The 13,395-nt window shown below is 40.2% G+C and overlaps 1 long non-coding RNA gene across 1 annotated transcript in view; it reads left to right on the forward strand.

The window, feature by feature from the left end:
- Positions 1-13,395, forward strand: part of LOC125461998 (uncharacterized) — an 84,050-nt gene that overhangs the window by 8,485 nt on the left and 62,170 nt on the right. Inside the window, exon 2 of the long non-coding RNA XR_007249585.1 lies at positions 3,520-3,584. This is a non-coding gene — a long non-coding RNA (uncharacterized LOC125461998). The remainder of the gene's footprint in view (positions 1-3,519; positions 3,585-13,395) is intronic.

Below are 13,395 nucleotides of genomic sequence, written 5' to 3' on the forward strand. Positions count from 1 at the left end.
TGTAAGGAAAACTTTGTTCATCTTGCTGGTCTTTTATATCCTGTTGTTAGAGACATTGAAATCTCTCAGGAGTGCAGTGATCAGCAGAATACTTCCATATACACTATGCTTCACTAACCCTTTTCCTCTAAATTTAAATCCATATTTTGTTAGGTAGCTGCTTAGTTCAGTATGTTGTAATACAATAGGAAATAAAGGTTGGTGGTTTGACCAGACCTGTAGCAATCAATTCTAAAATTGGCCACTAAACTTTTATACTGAAAAAATAAAAGACACAATATGCATCTGCATTCAACAAGACTGGCCATCTTTCACTGCTGCAGTGTTCCACTTGAATTCATTCTCCTTACTATTCTGATTGACATTCTATGCATTTTTAGTCTTTAGTTTAAGTTTACCACATGCAGTGTTTTTTTTTCATTTATTTGTCCTACAGATCTCTCTGTAAACTCACTACATCACCAAAAATCATAAGTACTTTCATGTTTGCAATAGCATTTACTTTCAAAAACTAAAGATAGTCATAAATGTTGAAAGCATTAATAACAATAACATATATCTGCAACATGTCACAGTTAGTCCCCAAAAAGGCATAAATCATCTTGTCAATGATGTGAAACTCCTCTACAATTTTCATGGTGGCAGACCAGGTTTTTAATGCATCATTCTTCACACACATCAGAAATGTTGTGAAACATAATCAGCATAAGGGAACCTTTTCAAAAATAAATTCAAAATTCCATACACCTATGGCTGACTGTGAGCCCTGGACAATTCAAACCCTGTGGTCTCTCATTCATAGCTGACAGCCCTAATATCCATTAATCTCTTGTAATACCTGAGCCCTGCTTAATTGACAGCTGTGGGTCTGATCTTTGCTGTCAACTTTTAAATTATTTGCACAAAATTTTAGACTTGTTTCATTATAAGTGCTTACAGTTTCAACTACTGAAATTTCAAGGAGTTTCAATGATTGTCGCTTTCAACGCCCTGTAACAGAAAGGCGTTTTTATTTATCTTTATGGAGAGGTATCAATGATTGGCTCTCTTTAAAATATTGTTCGAAGTCACTTCAGCATACAATGAGTGAATAGGAATGTGAGTGCCATAGAGTAGAATGTGGGCCCATAGGAATGAATGCTGGCATGAACACAAAGTAGCATGACTGGTGCTTGAAATGACATTACTTGGTATGGGGAGAGAGCATTAGGGGTCATGTGGGGCTGGTTGAGGTGTATGATGTGGTATAGATAGGGCATGAGCAATGTGTGTGAGTGAAAAGAGTATGAGGCTGATGGTCTTTTTAGTTTTTAGTTAAGTCCCACAGAGACAACAAGGTGTAAAGCTGGCTGAACGCAGCAGGCCATGCAGCATCAGAGGAGCAGGAAAGCTGACACTTCGGAACTCGACTCATCTTGGTAGAAAATTTTCATTTTCTGAAGAAGGGTCCAGACCCGAAACATCAGCCTTCCTGCTCCTCTGATGCTGCTTGGCCTGCTGTGTTCATCCAACTCTACACCTTGTTATCTCAGATTCTCCAGCACCAGCAGTTCCTACTATCTCTGAAGTCCCACAGGACTGGAGCAGGACTTCCAAATTGACTCTGTGGCACCTTGCAGCCTCCACGGATCAGTTAGCCCAACGGTAGCCTGCACCCACCTCCCTGGATTGAAAACCCTTGCTTTCCTGGCAGCTGCTCACAAGGTAAGCAGATTTTCTTGACTCCCACCATTCACATTGAGGATGAAACTCAAACCTAAACGTCTCACACTTTACAACCGAGAAATCTTAGCACAGCTGCTGTTTGGATCACTTGCTGTAGCACAAAGAACTTGTCTATCATGTTAGGGAGAGAAATTTGTCAAAACTAATAGAAAGGCTAATGTATAGATTTCAGAATTACTTAACTTTTCCCTTTATTTAGATTTTGAGCAAAATCTCTCAAAATGTGTTCAAGTTTTCCAAATAATTTTCAAATTTTCCAACATGAAAGCTTGGAAATTCATTTGTTTTGGAGCTAGCAGTTCCAGCATTGTCCAGAAAAATGGGCCTTATTCATATTTGTTTTTCATTGTGTTATATAAACTGAAAGCTAAATCAGGAGAAGGTGCTTTATCACAGTCTCATTTTCTCCACCCATAATATGGACTTCACCAAAAAAACCATATTGCCAAAAAGATGTTACAAATAACTGCTCAGAAGCTTCATCTTCTGTTAGAACATAACTCCTAGATCTGTTGCAAAATGTGACATTTGCCTGTCACGCTTCATGTAAGAGATCCAAATCCTGAGAGAATGGAGATGCAACATATTGGCGACCATGCATCATCCTGACTTGAAGCTATCACCATTCCATCATTGTCACTTGGTCAAACTCACACCTTAACATCACTGTAGTTTTAGCTGCACCACATGGGCTGCAGTAGTGTAAGAAGGCACCTCGAAACCACCCTTTAAAGGGCAATTAGGGATGGCAATAAATGCTCGACTAGTTTGCAAACCCCATGTCCTGTGAATGAGTATTGTAAGAAAACATCCTGTCCGCCACACTTGCAGAGGCAGAGCAGGGCAGCAGGAATACATAGATTTAGAAGGTAAATTAGGGGACTGCAAAAATGTCAAACGCTTTGCTTTGGTACAGGCTCATTGAAATAATTCACTGCTGTTCTTAAAAATGCAACATTATCCTTTGTAAAATACTTAAGCCAGTTTGATATTGTAGAAGCCAAAACATTATTTAGCTTCCACAAAGGTTGACTATAAGTATTAATGAATTATCCAACCATTGGCTAGAATTATTGTATATTGATTTCTTTGCAAAGTACCAATTTTTCTCCAATGAATGTCAGTAATCCGCAATATCTGCCCTGACAATGAAAATATTGATGTATAGTGCTGTCATAAAAACATTCTGCATGTCAGTTTTTCATTTCAGGAGCTGGACCGCTATCAATATATTCCAGCTGCAACACATTTCTACAATTATTGAAAACATCACAAACTAATTACAGAAAATAGCCATGTTCCAATGTGGTCTCTAACAATCCCCACAACAGATGAACACTATCCACAATATATCACAGAAGGGCACAAAGTCATCCTCAATGTGTGTGCTTTGCTTTATTCAGCATAAGCATTGTTTCACAAAACGGTGATCAGGTTTTTCAAAACACCACTACTGTGGGATTTCCATAATTATCAATTTTTAAGCTAATGAGCCAACATTATTCCAAGAAGGTTTTTACGCCAAAAAATCATTGGCTGCTCTCAATACGAAACAGAGAATTGCACAATTGGCAGTGAAAAGAACTACCTTTATTTAGTTAGAGAGAAAGACCACACAATGCACAAGGGATGCCAGCATAATCAAATTGTCCAGATCTTTCTTACAAGAGAAATAGAATGCACAATTCACTGGCCATCTGATTATTGTTCTTTTTCTGTATGTGTTACTATATCATAGGTTTTCTTCTTTAAGTGTTCCTTATACTTTTTACATCTTCGTCTGTCCTTTTTCAGCAGGAATGTGAACACTTCATGCTTAACCATCTGGTACCAGGAAGCATACATCTCCACTCTGAGAGGTCAGTGCAGTTTCACATAGATCTGATCTGGGGCTTGCCATCCTTCTTCCTCACTCTGTGGTTTTGTCTTTGCCCAAATGTTCGTGGGAAGGGACAATGTGGGGATTATTACTCTCAAGGCCTTTCATGGACATTGCAGTACGTTAAATTGCATAAATGATCACAATAACAGAACATTGATTTTGCTTATGCTATGTTTCTTCTGCTTTGATTGAGCCGTGAATTGTATGATTGATGGTGGGCACTGAATTGCATGGATTGTGTGATTTTTAATTATTTCTTTATGAGATATGACCATCATTGGTAATTAAGGTTAATATTCATTGTCTGTGAGAAGATGTTGGTATGCCATTTTTTGAACTACTGCAGCTCATCTTACAATCCCAGTGTTTTTTCTCTCAGTTCATTTAAAATAGGTGTATCTTATTTATAGAATCCCTACTGAATGGAAGCAGGCCATTTAGCCTATCGAATCTACACTGACCTTCTGAAGCAAATCCCACTCAGAACCACCAATCCCTGTATCCCTACATTTCCCATGGCTAACACACCTAACTTACACATTCCTGGAACTACAGGAAACTTAGAATGGCCAAGCCACCCAATGTGTACATCTATGAACTGTGGGAGGAAACTGGAGGACCTGGAGGAAGCCTAGCAGACACGGAGAGAATGTGAAAACTCCACACAGTCACCCACTTTTTGAACTACTGGTAGTTCATTACACAATCCCAGGTCCCTGGTTCTGTAGGGCAGCAGTGCTAACCACTAAGCCACCATGCATCGTCAGTTTAATTTAGGCTTCAACTGGAATTTCAATGCTTGAGCCATTTTGATTAATACCATGACTGGAGTCTGAATATTCTCAATCGAAGGGAACAGGGAACCATGCTGTTATAAAGCAATAAATATTTAATGGCACCTTACACTATTTACAAGGTAGACTGTTGTAAGACTTTCATCAAAATCTCTCTCTCAGGTTCCACTAACATGTGATCTGACATTATTGGTAATGCAATCTAACAAATAGCTTAATAGTTATTAACCCCTCACACAACATCTCTTCCCTACTCTTCCATTCTATCAATAAACTACTTGAAGCTTTATTCTATTCCTAGTAACCCCCAACCCCAAACTCTGTCTCAAGCCCTCCAAGTCAGAAAGAACACACTATTGTAGATTAGTACTTAGTTTAGATATCTAACATTTGTCATTCTTTGTTATATTATCGTAACTTAGGTTTCTGAATAGATCCTTGTTTCTTTTGGTGGAGGGAGATGGGAACACAGGCTTCCTGCAGAGGAAGAATACATACAGGTCCAGAGGTTGTTCCCCCTACTCTGGGCAGTACATCGAGGTTTGCAAAGGCTGCTTGCTGGTGAACACCAAAGCCAACCAGTTGCATCTGAGGTCACTGTGGTCATATTGGCCACATGAGAATGTAGATGTACCAAAGAGCTCAACCAGCTCATTCAGCTCGGTCAGTTTTGTTCCAGGGTCCAGATAGACTTCCAAGGATACAGTGCTGGTCGTTCCTTCAACTTATGATGACAGTTGAAGGTGGCAGTATGGTTTGTAAAATAGTAAACTCCCTGCTGGAACTAATGCAGTCTGTTTCTGTGATACCTGATTGAAGAGTATGTGGGAGACTTGGATCTTGTGCATGAAACTTCCACCCATCAAGAGCACTGAAGGATTAAGACTGCTGTATAAAACATGGATGGTATGGTGAATTTGAGACTAAGGGTGTAATCAGAGAACTTGACACAGACTTAAATGACTACTGTGACCTCTTTCACAATGATGTTTGGCACCCACTTGCACCTTGCAGCTGTAGTAGGATGACCTTCAGGAGCCATTGTGTTGGATTTGAAACAAAAATCCTCTTAACCTAATGGAGGAGGCATCAGTGTGAATAATATTGGGCAGTTCCTGTTAGTGTGCCAGAGTTTGGATTCTTGATTATATTGAAAGCCCTTTGCTGTTGTGCATCATAATATCAAGACTGACTGAATTTTAAGAGCTGGATTCAGTGTTGTGCACCCGATTGGGCAGAAGATTGATGCATTGGTTACCATTTCCTGTAAAGTATTGGAGTTTGTCACATTAAGGGTAACAGAAAATTCTTGATTGCTCTGTCTTGATTTCTGATGCACTGACAATGTGGCATAGGAAGTTGATGGTGGGTTTGGAAAACTTATGGTCTAATGTGAACCCTGTAGCCTGCAAACATCACACTACTTCCCATCTCCTGGTATGGCATTCCAGCGTGGAGGAACCCTGGATGAAAACATGATTCATGTGACAGATGACATCCACAGGGCCCTCTAAAATGCCTGTCATAGTGCATTGGATGATTTCAGGAACAGAGGTGATTCTAAACTGAAGGAGATTAAAATACCATTCTCCAAGTGAATATTAAACATAGTAATGAGTTTGGATTCACCCAACATAAGCTGCCCAAAGCGAGCGTTGGTATCTAATTATGTGAAGACTGAGCTCTCCCCAAGCCTTGCCAAATCGTCACAAAAGGGTGCCAATGGGATGAATTTCATTTTCTATTGTCAAAGTCAATTTATTAGGTCAACAGAAACATGCAGCAAATTGTTAGGTTTAGGTAAGGACACTATAAGAACTAGGGGGAGTTGACAATTCAGCCCCTTGGGCCTGCTTTGCCATTGATACAATTGTGACTAATCTTATTTTAGTATCAATTCCTTTCTTGCCCACTCCCCATAACCCTTCACCCCATTGCTAATTAAAAATCTGTATATCTCCTCCTTAAACTTATTCTATATCCTAGCATCCACCACGCTCTGGGGTAATTAGTTCATAGATTCATGACCATTTGAGAGAAATAAGATCCCCCCATCTCTGTTTTAAGTCTGCTACCCATTCTTCTAAAACTATGGCATCTCATTCTAGATTCCCCACATGAGAAAATATCCTTTCTATGTTTACTTTGTCAATCCCTTTCAGCATCTTATATGTCTCAATTAGATCTCCTTTCATTTTTTGAAGTTTCAGAAAGCATAAGTCTAAACTATTCAGGCTCTCTTCCTAAGACAATCCTCCCATTTCTGGAATCAATGTATTGAACCCCCTCTGAACTGCCTACAATGCAATGACATTCCTCCTCAAGTAAAGGAATCACAGTGTGTATAATACTCTATATATCATTACACTAATGCCCTGTGAAGTTGCAGCAACACTTCCCTGCTTTTATGCTTTGATCCTTTAGCAATACATGCCAAAATTCCATTTGCCTTCTTTATTACCTGCTGTACCTATATATTAGTTTTCTATGATTCATGTACAAGAATACTCAGCTTTCTCTGAATTGAAATGCTCTGAAGTTTCTCTCCATTTAGATAATAAATAGCTTACCTACTCTTCTGACCATAATGGATAACTGCACACTTATCCATGTTAAACTTCATCTGCCAAATTTTGGTCCTTTCATCTCACCTGTCGATATCCATTTGTAAGTTTTTTATTTCTTCATTGCAATTCACTTTGCAACTATTTTAGATGTCAATTAGAGATATCGCAAACTGGAATGCCATAATGTCTATCTTTTCCTTGATGTTTCATATGAAAAGTTGCGGAATTTTCTTTGACTTAAATACATATGGTGGTAGGTTTGGCAGGCGTTTACTTTCAAGCTGATGTATGCTATCTGTAGCTTCTCCAGTATAGTGAATAAATTAGGAAACTCTCTCATCAACCTGTTAGATTTATTTTGATTAGCTAGTTCATCTGTCTTGAATATATGATTCTAAGTGAATGCAAGCTCATTGGTTCAATTGGGAGGATGTTTGATCATACATGATGTGAAAATATGTTCAACCATAAACATTTAAAAAGCAGTGACAGAATTGTTTTTGGCCAGCATGGATTCACTAAAGTGAAATCATGCTTGACAAATCTTGTGGAATTTTTGGAGGATGTGACCAATAGAGTGGACAAGGGTGAATCAGTAGATTTTACGTTTCTTTTCAAAAAGGCTTTTGACAAGGTTCCACACAAGAAATTAGTAAGGCAAATTAAAGCTCATGATATCAGAGGTAATGTATTGATATGAATAGAGAACTGATTGGCAGACAGGAAGCAGAGAGTTGAGATAAACGGGTTTCTTTCAGAGCAGGCAGGCAGTGATGAATTGCGTACCATAGGACTCAGTGCTGAGATCTCAGCTGTTCACAGTACGCATTAATGATTTGGATGAAGGAATTGAATGCAATATCTCCAAATTTGCAGATGACACTAAACTGGGTGGCAGTGTGTGCAATGTGGAGTTTGTACATAGTGCTTGCAGAATGACTTGGACAGACTGGCTGAATGAGTAAATACTTGGCAAATGCAATATAATGTGGAGGAATGTGAGGTTATTCACTTTGGTCACAAAAACAGGAAGGCAGACTAATATCTGTGAGAAAAGCTAGAATCCAGTAGCTGAGAAGAACTCAAGCTTTTGCAAGCAGCTTCAACTCAAAAAAACCCCAACTTTAACAACTGAAAACAAAACCTAAGACCATGGGTCTGTGTGAGCCTGACTCCACCCACTCATGCTTCTTTTTCTCCAATTTTAGGGAAGAACAAATATGTTTATTTGGCTTTCCACAGAGCAGACACATTGGCACTGGACTTACAACAGCTCCCTTCTAGAAAACCAGGACAGAAAAATCGTTCTCAAAGGCACATATTGTCAAAATGACATTAAGGACTTCAATAATTACTCTTCCTTTACAATGAAGAGTGGCAGTCATTTGGCTTTGTAGCCTTAGTGGAGTGTCCCTGGGTCATGGAATTGGATTGTAGCTGGCTGGAGGTCCCCTGGTTTTAGCCAGGGTGTAGTATTAATGAGGATACACAATCCTAATACAGTATCCAATTCAAATGTCATCCTGAGACCATTAATCATCATTTTGGCTTTGCAAAAATGCCTTTAGATTCTTTGACCTCAACCAAAAGAAGTAATTGGCATCAACAATGGTTTTCTAGTGCTCTCAAAGCTGTTGTTAGGATTAGTGTCATTGTAAATTTTCACCCGTGAGCTGAAAACTTTTGGGCATAGCAAAATGTTTGAAAATGCCTCCTCATTTGACAAGAGTGTAAGTCTGGATTAATGGCTGGGCAGGCCTGATGATGATGTGATTGCTTCCCAATGGTCTTCACTACACCCTGTCTCTTCCTGTTCTGCTCATTTACAGGTATCCTGAGTGCCCTGTCATACTCCCTTTAAACAAGTAATCGATAAGAATCATGTTGAAAGAAAATAACACTTGATGAAGAATGTTTCATGGCTCTGTCAAACTTTTCCTGGTCTGTACAAGTATCCTGTTCCAAATTAAAGTAGAATAAACAATAGTAGGAATTCTGACTATCTAACCATTCCCTCCTTGAGTCACGGTCATTGTAAAATGTCAGAGTCTCTGCTGCCAATTGTGTTAAGTGAGGGACTGACCTGATCACTATTTGGTTTCTCCATGAGTCTGGAATCTGCAGGAATGGTTGACATAGTGATGGAGCTGATCCACTTCATGGACTGGTCAAGGACATGCTTGGGGTCCAGCGTCTTGGGAAGCAGTGAGGCTTTTTCCATTTGTCCATGCACCTATGTTCATTTGTCATATTGCTCCATATACTGCTTCAGGTTCCTTCTTGAGTGTGCTGTGCAGAGCAGATTGCTCATCCACTTTCCTGCTTCTTTTCAGCTTCCATCGAGATCCTTAGTAAACCATTTGCAGGTCACTGCCACCATGCAAAAACACCATGACTGGTGTCAGCACGTCTTCAATAGAAGAGAGCTGGAAAGCATGCCGTTATATGTAAATCAGCTTTCTCTTTCAGCTTCCAGTTTGTGATCTTTCAATATTGATTTTGCACACCAACAATTAGCATTATAGCTATTACATTTAGGACTTTTAGCATAATAAATGTCCCTAAGCTCTTCACAGGAACATTATAAAACAAAATGAGGCACCAAATCACATTATGATATATTCGGGAAGGTGACTAAAAGCTTGGTCAAAGAGGTAGATTTGAAGGAGAAAAATGAGAGGTAGAATCAAGGATGTACAAGGATGGAGTTTCAGAGTTTAAAACCAGTCAGTTGAAGGTCCTGGTTATTAAAGCTCAAGGAGATGGCAGCGATTACAGATGCAAAGTGATGGGGTTAGTTGAAACTAAGGATGAGAATTTAAAATTAAGATGTTGCTTAACCTGGAGCCACTATAAGTCCATGAGAATGAGGGTGATAAATCAATGGACGTATACTGTGAGTTAGGACACAAGCGGTAGAGTTCTGAATGACTACAAGTTTATGGAGGGCCAGATGCAGAAGTTCCATTAGGAGTATATAGTTTTGACTTGGAGACAACACAGGCATGATTCTGAGTTTCAGCAACAAATGAAATGGGGAGTGGTTGGATAAAATTATGGAAGTGTAAAGAAGTTTTCTTACTGATGGCTCATCTTGGGTTCAAGTATGACACAGGAATTGTGAACTCAATAGATTAGTCTCAAACCATTGCCTGGGAAAAGGGATGAAGTCAGTCATTTGGAATGAGCATTTCTTTATACTGAATTTCCATGGAATGACAATTATAATGTTTGTCAAACCCATCTACATCATGTGTTAGATGAATACTCTGGATCATGTCCATTCTCATTATCTTCAGGGTGACTGCTCCTTTTTCCTTAAAGAGGATGTCATTGAGGATATCAAGTTCTCCTCTAAAATGAAATTATGGAATGGTTGGACCTAGAATCCTTCAGTTCTCATTGGCCAAACAGTCAAACTATGTTTGTATAGAATAGGAAGGCTCTTCTGTAATACTGACTAAGTATCTTGGAGCTATGGCTTTGCAATATGTAAATATTCTATCATCCTATCCTGTGCTTCAAACTAGATATCAAGATATGCTATAAAAGGTCTCGCAGTGGGGTTAAAATTGTTTCAGAGATATTAGGAGTTGCAGGTGCTGGAGAATCTGAGATAACAAGTTGTAGAGCTGGATGAACACAGCAGGCCTTTTTCCTAATTTGGCCATAGTTCTGTAATACATGATTAGAAAATTAATTACACACATTATTTTGCTTTTTCCTGAAATTAGGACGTAAATAAATTATAGTTTTCTTAATTCAAAGTAGTTCCTTTTCCCGATTTGATTCAATTGGGTCATGACTTTTCATTTAACTGGCTTTCTGTCTCTTTTTTTTACTTTTGATACACCTTACCCTTCTGACTCTTTGTACCATGAGGAGAGGATTCCATGCTATGTCCAAAAACAGCATATTATTTCATAGTGACTGGAGCTATGGTACATAAAAAGGTACAGGTAATTGCTCAGCTTGCACAACAGATGGCACTGTTTGTGGAATCTATATTTAAACCAGCTGTGAACTGACTTCAGGCCAATAAATTAATTGCCAGAACATCTCTCCAAAGTAGCAAATCTGGGACTGAGAACAGTTTGAAAAATCAAAGTCAAGTTTCCAAATACCAGGTATTAGCAGTGACTCAGTGAGTGGCATTCTTCCTGGTGTGGTGCTTGCAGCACAGTGGTAGTATCCCTACATCTGATCTAGGAGGCCAGGGTTCAAGCCCCACTTCAGCCAGAGTTCTGTGATGCCATCTCTGAGTTGGTCCATTACAAATGATCTAGTCTTACTTCTGAGTTCGCTAATTATACACTGCAATCCAGAGGGACAAAATCTAGACTGACATTTGCAGTGCATCATTCAGGAGTGTTGTACTGTCAGATGTACCAACTTTCAGCTGAGATATTAACTTGAAGCTGAATCCCTTCAGGTTTTTTGCAATAACTTCCATTGCATGTTTTGAAGAGTTGGGGGGTTTACTTTTTTCTACTCATTATGTTATGGGATATGTGCATTTCTGGTTTTGGGATTATTTCTCCCTCAAAAACATAACTAATAACAGCAGTTTAACTGACATGGGTTCAACCAACTAGTGGGAGAATTGGCAGGAAGCACCCAACATTATTTAAGTGCAATAGGGCACTTAAGTAGACAAAGCCAGGCCTCCCACATAATTAGGTCATGACAGAGTGGCCAGTCTGCCCTGAGGGCTGTCAGATAAACAGAAGTGGGTGGCTATACATCATAGACAGCTATCCCAGCAGCAATGGCTGCTACTGGTACCACATTGACCCCTGGTAAAGTCCCATTGCTGGATCCTTAGGGGCTACTGAGTGTGGACAGGTTGGTACACACAGGGGAGGATAAGGGTCTCATACAGTGAGCTGGTGAGAAGAATGAGGTCAGATGCAAGGACAGTGGGGTGACTTTCAGCAGACACGCCCCTTCTTTGTGCCAGGTTCTTCCATCAGGCACTTAGCGCCTTTGAAAGAGAGCTCCCTCTGGAATGCCACTGGCAAATGTGAAAGGTACAGCTTTCATGAGGCACAGAAACCCTCAGGAACTTGAGAAAGTCCTTAAAGTATGATTAAATCCCAGCATGCTCAGAAACAGTTGTTTTTAATTGGATCAGTAACAAACCTGTAGAGATTGTAATAAGGTCAGCTAGGCGGATCTCATAGAATATGAGTTCCCTTTGGAGCTGTTAGTCTTGTCCAATCAGGGAGCCCTGGCTGACAAATATAAACAGTCACGTCAGAGGCTCTGCTCACTCTGAGGAAGCTGGACCAGTGTCAAGTACAAATCTCCCCCTCCTCATTCTAAAACCAGCCCAGCTCGTCCCCTTCCCCCCATTGCATCACAAAACGAGCCCAGCTCATTTCTTCGCCCCCCCCTCTTCCTCTCACCTATCCCCTCCTCCCACCTCTACCGCACCTCCATTTCCCACCTACCAACCTCATCCCGCCTCCTTGACCCGTCTGACCTCCCCACCTCCCCACCTATTCTCTCCACCCCACCCCACCTATTCTCTCCTCTCCACCCCACCTATCTTCTCCTCTAACCATCTTCAGTCTGCCTCCCCCTCTCCCCCCATCCCACTCTCTGATGAAGGGTTTAGGCCCGAAACATCAGCTTTTGTTCTCCTGAGATGCTGCTTGGCCTGCTGTGTTCATCCAGCTTCACACTTTATTATTCTATATATAAAGGGTGACTTGGTGATGGGATATCAACCTCCCCGAGTTATTACAATGGTGATTAGAGGGGGCTTAACGATGTAACCATACAAAAGTGCCTACTAGCTGAAGCCCCAACTAGACTTCAAACAGGCACTACAATCAGCTTTGTCATTAGAATATGCAGCAAATGGATGAAAGTGGACACCCTCAACAGTTTGACTGAGCTTGGGGAATACCACTTGAGTGAAGGCAATTGCATAGCCACACTGAGGACATATCCTGAATGGAGGGAGTCGAGGTCAGTCCATAGCAAAACCCCAAAACAAAGCCAAACCTCTGCCAAATGGTTAAAATTTTCTTCAGGATGAAGGCCAGCAAGCCATTGCAGTTGCTTCCATTGTACAGACTCAAGACAGCGAAAGCATCCCACTCGGCCTGAAGTGAGCAAGAGAATTCAGAGGCCAGTATCCAGGAGAGTGAATACCCTGGAAAGTCTAGCTACATCTGGATAGGAACAGTTAACCTGCTTATCAACATCCAAATCAGAACCAATCAAAATAAATGTCTGGGTTGAATGATCACCTGGTTCGAATGGAGGTTGAAACTGGTGCAGCTATATCAGTGATTGTAGAACTAATCTTCAACAAAATTCACTTTGGATTCCAACCCTTAAGTTTCATAATACCTCAGCTAGACTGTGAACCTATACCAAGGGACATTTACAGATTAAGGTTATAACTTTGGTTCTG

Source organism: Stegostoma tigrinum, chromosome 20, assembly GCF_030684315.1.
Source record: "Stegostoma tigrinum isolate sSteTig4 chromosome 20, sSteTig4.hap1, whole genome shotgun sequence".
Taxonomy (NCBI): Eukaryota; Metazoa; Chordata; class Chondrichthyes; order Orectolobiformes; family Stegostomatidae; genus Stegostoma; species Stegostoma tigrinum.